Here is a 7,828-nt window from a genome sequence, read left to right as displayed (position 1 = left end):
CACATGCCAAAGACTTGCAGGTTGATAGGTTAATTGGCCATTATAAATTGCCCCTAGTATAGGTCGGTGGCAGGGGAAATATAGGGACAGGTGGGAATGTGGTAGGAATATGGGATTAGTGTAGGATTAGTATAAATGGGTGGTTGATGGTCGGCACAGACTCGGTGGGCCGAAGGGCCTGTTTCAGTGCTGTATCTCTAAACTCTAAACTAAACTAAATGGCTGAAGGCTCTGGATACTGACAACATCCTGGCTGCAGTGCTGAAGACTTGTGCTCCAGAACTAGCCACGCCGCCCGCCAAGCTACAACACTGGCATCTACCCAGCAATGTGGAAAATTGCCCAGGTATGTTCTGTATACAAAAGGCAGGACAAATCCAACCCGGTCAATTCCTGCCTGATCAGCCTCCTCTTGATCATCAGTAAAGTGATGGAAGGTGTCGTTGACAGTGCTATCAAGCAGCACTTACACAGCCATAACCTGCTCTCCAATGCTCATTTTGGGTTCCGCCGGGGCCACTTAGTTCCTGACCTCATTATGGCCTTGGCCCAAATATGGACAGAAGAGCTGAATTCAGGAGGTGAGGTGAGGTGACAGTGACTGCTCTTGCCAAGGGCATCAAGGAGCCCTTGCAAAATTGAAGTCAATGGCAATCAAAGAGAAAAATCTCCACTGGTTGGAGTCATACCTTGCGCAAAGGAATATGGTGCTGGTTGTTGGTGGCCAATCATCTCAGCACCAGACATCGCTCAGGAGTTCCTCAGGGTAGTGTCCTAGGCCCCAACCGTCTTCAGTTGCTTCATCAATAAACTTCCTTCCATCATAAGGTCAGAAGTGGAAATGTTCACTGATGATTGCAAAATGTTCAGTTGCATTAGTAACTCCTCAGATACTGAAGCAGTCCGTGTCCACATGTAGAGAGACCTGGGCAAGATTGGGCTTGGACTGATAAGTGGCAAGTAACATGCACGCCACAAAAATGCCAGGCAATGACCATTTCCAACAAGAGTGAATCTAACCATCTCCCCTTGACAGTCAATGACATTACCATTGCTGAATCCTTCACAATCAACATCCGGGGGGGTTACCGATGAGCAGAAACTGAATTGGATCAGTCATATAAATACCGTAGCTACAAGAGCAGGTCAGAGGCTGGGAATTCTGCTGCAAGTAACTCACCTCCTGTCCACCATCTACAAGGCACAAGTCAGGAGTGTGATGTAATACTCCCCACTTGCCTGGATGAGTGGAGCTCCAACAACACCAAAGAAACTCAACACCATCCAGAATAAAGCAGATCACTTGATCAGCACTCCATCCACTACTTTAAATATTCACTTCCTGCACCACCAGTGGACAGTGGCAGCAGTGTGTACCATCTACAAGATGCACTGCAGCAACTCACCAAGCCTCCTTCGACAGCACCTTCCAAACCCCCAATCTCGACCACCGAGAAGGACATTGGATGAATGGGAACACCACCATCTGCAAGCTCCCCTCCAAGTTTCACACTGTCCTGACTGGGAACTATATCACCATTCCTTCACTGTCACTGGATAAAAATCTTGGAACTCCCTTCCTAACAGCACTGTGGGTTTACGTACAACACATGGACTGCAGCAGCTCCAAAAAGGCGGCTCACCACCACCTTCTCAAGGGCAATTAAGGATGGACAACAAAGGCTGCGTTTGCTGACAATGCAACCACTAGGTGGCACAACTCGCTTTCTCCCCCTCCATCGCACCGGCCGCTTCCACCCTCCACAGTCGCTCGCTCCAGACCTCGCTGCTCCCCCCCACTACTTCCCTGGCCGATAGTCTCCCGATCATGTCACCCCATTCTCCAGTCGTTCGCTCACTCCCCACCAACCCCCTCCCCTCCAGCCACTAGCTCGAGGCCGCGCTGCTTCCCTTCTCTCGGCTCCTTGCTCCCATGTTTGTCCAGTCTCCACGCGCCGCCCGAAGAAGTAAGGTGGGCTGCAAAGTGTGACGTAGGAGCGAGTAGTGAGTGGCCTAGAGGAGGGAAGTGGCACGGCCTAGAGCTAGCGGCTGGAGCAGGGGTTGGGGGGCAGAGAGCAAGCGGCCATAGAGCTGGATGACGCGGGTGGGGAACAATTGTCCAGGGGAGCATCGAGGTGTGGAGCGAGCGGCTGAGGGGAGGAAGCGTCGAGGCCTGGAGCGAGTTGCCGAGGGGGGAGAGCTCCAGCCTCAAAGTCTCCTATTCAGCCGCTTCCTCTAGCTGAGTGAGGGGCTGGATACCCGATGACGCTTTAGCGCACATGTGCGAAGATGGACCAGGCGCAGATATGCGATGACGTTGGCGCTGTTCAATGACATCATCCTGCGCATGTGCCACTTAATCCTGGCAAGATGTAGCTGTGCCTATGCGCAGCTTGGCACAGTCCGATGATGTCAGCGGACCGCTGCATTGACAGGAATCACATTGTGTCAGCAGTGCCCACATCCCATGAAAGAATAAAAAATAGATTTACCACAATGGTAGCAGGGTGAGGGATTTCAGTTATGTGGAGAGATTGGAGAAGCTGGGGTTGTTCTCCTCGCAGCAGGGAAAATTCAGAAGAGATTTGACACATTTGTTCAAAATCATGAAGGTTTTCAATATTTTAAATAAGGAGAAACTGTTTCCAGTGGTAAAAGGGTCAGTAAGCAGAGGACACAGATATCAGGTGATTGGCAGAAGAACCAGAGGTGACATGAAGAACCATTTTTTACACTGCAATGTGTTGTGATAAAGAAAGAAAAGACTTGCATTTATATAGCACCTTTCAAGACCACTTGAAATATCAAAGCACTTTGAAGACAATGAAATACTTTTGAAGTGTAATCACTGTTGCAATGTCAGAAATGCAGCAGCTGATATTCACAAACAGCAATGTGATAATGTCCAACTGATCTGATTGGGGGGCAAATATTGATCATCACACCAGGGGTGGTGCAATGGTTAGCACTGCAACCTCACAGTTCCAAGGGCCCAGGTTCGACTCTGGGTATTGCCTGTGCGGAGTTTGCACGTTCTCCCTGTGACCATGTGGGTTTTTGCCGGGTGCTCCGGTTTCCTCCCTTGCAGGTGATAGGTAAATTGGCTGTTGTAAATTGCCCCTAGTGGAGGTAGAGAATATGGGATTACTGCAGGATTAGTACAAGTGGGTGGTTGTTGGTCGGCACAGACGAGGTGGGTTGAAGGGCCTGTTTCAGTGCTGTAGCTCTCAATAAAAATAAAATACTTGCTCTTCACTTGTTTGAAATTGCAGCATGGGATCTTTTACATTCACCCAAACATGCAGACCAGGTCTTGGTTTGACATCACACCTGAAAGGCAGCACCTTCAACATCCTCAGTGCTGCACTGGAGTGTCAGCTGTGAAATCTGAACCCAGAAGCTTGTGATTTCGAGGTGAGTGTGACCAACTGAGCCACAGCTTTTACCTGAGTCTCAATCCTTCTCCTAACAGTTTCTCTCTATTGGGTCTGTCACGACCCCTCATGATTGTGAACACCTCTATCAAATCTCCTCTCCAAGGAGAACAACCCCAGCTTCTCCAATCTATCCACATGACTGAAATCCTAACCACACGTCGCAGAAAGGAATTTTTCCTCATGTTCCTTCTGGTTTTGTGAGTCACCTTAAATCTGTAACCTTCGGTTATTGACCATTCAGCAGTTAGAAACAGTTCCTCTGTATTTACTCTACCTCAAACCTTCAAGGAAGCTCTGCAAAGTAACTGAAAATCAAGTTGTCAGAAGTGGGATTTAAACACATGCCTCCAGTGAAAGCTGCAACCTGAACAGAGAAGCTGAAACCGCTCAGTCACCTCAACTGTTCAGACCTTTTTGACCTCGTCATCACTTCTGTACTTTGAAAGGTTCACTCAGTTCTGGAACTTCTTCAATGTTACTGGAATGCTCAGTGATTGGGATATAAACTCCCCCGGGTTTTCCTGAGCTTGTTCTCGGTGTATGGGGATGTTTGTCCTGGGCTGTGGAATCTTGCATTCCTGTAATGGACATGAACCCACTGATTGAATCTGTATTCACTGCTTTGCGCTGGTGCTGGGTAATTGCAGAGTTTGGGGCTGGAATGTTGCTGATTGTCCCGGCCTCACTCACTCTGGGAAAGAGTGAATAATTGATGCGTCTGTTTCTGTATCTGAAATGTGACTTCGATCTGCTGTTATTAACCGAGGCAGCGCTGCAGAAGGAGACGTTAATACTCTCTCACTAATCAACTGTAAACAGTCAGAATGTGTAACTTTGAGCAGCGCTTTCTGCACCGTCAGGGCTGGAATGTTGAGTGAGGGAGAAACACTGTCTGTATCTGAGTGTATACAGCACTGTACAGAGAAAGAGCCAATATACCGGGGCTGAGACACAGTGCATCTTTTCACATTTAATCACAATAATATCCACAGTCAGGAGCTGAAAATGATGAAAAACCAAATCGCATGAGCAAAAATAAGAAATGTCAGTAATTATAGATTAGCTGATCAGCTTTCACTGTGTTACCTGGTAGTCTACTGTTTTATATTCAATGCTCTCTCCACTGTGGCCAGGGAATGATTTCTTCTCAAAGGCTGAACATTAACAAAACTGCTTGTAATTTAAAATCTTTTAAAAGTAATTCCATGGAGCGAATGGGGCAAAGTCAAATAACTGCACCAATTATAGGCGAGCTGGTTGGCGATGACGTGGATGTGTCTGCAGTGTGCAGGACCAGACTGTTTCTATAGATTCACAATGAATGTTCCACCCTTTATTTATAACAGTAAAACTGATAGTGGACAATGGCTATTCTGGTTGCAGCAACCTGAAGCTTTAACTCATTAACACCCTACTTGAGGGTAATTTAGAAAGAACAACATGCAGCTCTGTCAGTTAGTGTGCTTGTTTGTTCACCCACAATTTGATGGTTCAAGCACATAAACGGATGAGGCTTTATTAAATTAAACTCTTCTACATCTGCTATATTACTCTTGCTGTTGATTTTTCAAAGATAAGGTTCATCAAGTCTTTCTTTATGAAATCCATGCTGACTGTGTTTTATTATTTTTCATTTCCATCTGTATTTTCTACTTTGGAGGATTACAGGATATTATCATTTTTTTATTCATTCATGGGAGGTGGGTGTCGCTGGCTCGGCCAGCATTTATTATCCATCCCTAATTGCCTTGAGAAGGTGGTGCTGAGCTGCCTTCTTGAACCACTGCAGTCCATGTGCTGCTGTTATGAAGAGAGTTCCAGGATTTTGACCCAGCAACAGTGAAGGAACGATGATGCAGTTACAATTCAGGATGGTGTGTGGCTTGGAGGGGAACTTGCAGGTTGTGGTGTTCCCATGCATCTGCTGCCCTTGTCCTTCTAGGTGATAAAGGTCATGGGTTTGGAAGGTGCTGTCAAAGGAGCCTTGGCACATTGCTGCAGTGCATCTTGTGGATGGTACACACTGCTGCCACTGTGTGCCAGTGATGGAGGGCAAGAATGTTGTAAATGGGGTGCCAATCAAGCGGGCTGCTTTGTCCTGTTGAGTTTCTTGAGTATTGTTGGAGCTGCACCCAGCCAGACAAGTGGAGAGTATTCCATCACACTCCTGACTAGTGTACAGGCTTTGGGGAGTCAGGAGGTGAGTTACTTGCCGCAGGATTCCTAGTCTCTGACCTGCTCTTGTCGCCATAATATTTATATGGTTACTGGAGTTCAGTTTCTGATCAATGGTAACCCCCAGGTTGTTGAGAGTGGGGGATTCAGCGATGGTAATGCCATTGAATGTCAAAGGGAGATGGTTAGATTCTCTCTTGTTTGGGATGGTCATCGTCTGGCAGTTGTGTGGTGGGAATCTTATACATCTTTATTGTGGAGTACTCTATTGTACTGTTGTGTGACTGCACTTGAAAAGTCGTGAAATGCAAGTCTTGCTTTTTCCATTGTTATCAGTGTCATTGTGATCAAAAGATAGGATTCATGAACACAAAGTTTAAATCAATTTTGATTAAAATAATGTAAAAGCATCTATATTTTTGCACTGTACTTAATAATCTCCATTTTCCTATCCTTACCAAGTACAATGTCTTTGACCCTGAAATTGATTCCACAATCTCAGTCCCTCAGACAATTTCAGCTCAGTTCTGATGAAAGATCACATATCTGAAACGTTAACTCTGTCTCTCTCTCCACAGATGCTGCCAGACCTGCTGAGTATTTCCAGTATTTTCTGTTTTTATTTCAGATTTCCAGTATCTGCAGTATTTTGCTTCTGTGTTACTTTGAAAGTTAAAACTGGCCCACCTGTCTACAATTCACACTGGGGTCTCCCATGAAATGATTCTGTATAATGTTGATGTAATGAATACAGACTCCGAGCACAGAGCTTCCTGTGGGGAATTGGGGATATGAAAACCAGCAGACTCTGCAGGAATTTCCACTGGGAGCACAAATTCACAAAATCTACCTTTTGTATATCGATTCATTTTGATTGTCCTTCTGGAAAATTATTTTGAAACAATTTAAACATCAACCCACAGCTCCATGACTGGGTCAATTATGAGGTCATCCTCTGACAGGTCATGTGACAGCTGGAGCCACAAGACATCAGAACCAGATTTGTGACTGGATTAAAACCCGGAATCCTGTCAAAATGGCTTTTCAAATAAAGCTGTTGCTGTTTGAAAACACAGCAGTTAAACTTTCTGCCTGACCATGAGGGGAGCTGGGGAGAAATTTACAAAACTCAATCCTTTTCCAAAATAGTTCAAAAACCATTCACTGAGAAATCATGTGAGGACTCATATGCAGTAGAGAAACAAGCAGAAAACAGAAAGTGCAGAGGAGAGCTGAAAAAGGAAATGAGATCAGCAAGATGAATGAGAAAAGATTAGCGGGTCACATAACTGGGAACACTGAAGTCTTTTACCAACATATGGACAGTCAATGAAAGGGTGGGTCAATTAGGAGATCCTGTGGAGGCAGAGGGTGTGGCTGAGATACTAATTAAGTACATTTCATCTGTCATCACAAAACAAGCGGGTGCTGCAAATGTCACAGGAAAGGAGGAGGAAGTGGAGAATTTGGAGGAGATGAAAATAGATAAAGAGGATACAATTACAAGGTTAGCAGTGCTCATAGTAGAAAGGTCACCCGGTCTGGATGGGCTGCATCCTGGGTTGCTGAGGGAAGTAAGAGTGGAAATAGCGGAGACTCGAACCACAATCTTTCAATCTTCCTTGAATATGGGAATGATGCCACAGGACTGGAGGATAGAGGTAAGCTTGGGTAGTTCGATCTTAGTTTAACTTGACCGTTTTTATAATGTATCCATTGTCATAACTAACAACGTTACGAAAGCCATTTTATAATTAACACATGACCAAAGGAACCATTTTGTGTTCAATACTAACGTTTATATCCTGTATAATTAATGAGTAGCTACCCATCCTGAAACAGATTATTGTAAAAGTAATGAACCTTGATTGAGTTATAATTAATGAATCAATAAACATTTTAGAGAGAATGGGTTTTCATTTAAAGTTTGTTCAATCTAATTACTGTGAGTTTCTGTGTCTTTGTGGGAAAGGGCAGTTTCAGCGAAATTTATTCAAACAATGGACCTTTCTCGGACCCCTGATAAAACCCATGGTATGTCACATTGTGACCTTCAAGAGTCTAGATTTAATGAATAGGAAACTTGTTTCAGATCAGATGGGGAGACAGTGTGAAACCACTCCATTGTACTCATGTCTGAGATTCTGAGGACAGGTGACTGTTAGTGGAAGACATTATTAAGAACAAATTAAATGTACCTAGCAACAGCTAGGACC

Source organism: Heterodontus francisci, unplaced genomic scaffold, assembly GCF_036365525.1.
Source record: "Heterodontus francisci isolate sHetFra1 unplaced genomic scaffold, sHetFra1.hap1 HAP1_SCAFFOLD_75, whole genome shotgun sequence".
Lineage (NCBI taxonomy): Eukaryota > Metazoa > Chordata > Chondrichthyes > Heterodontiformes > Heterodontidae > Heterodontus > Heterodontus francisci.
This window is presented reverse-complemented; position numbering follows the sequence as displayed.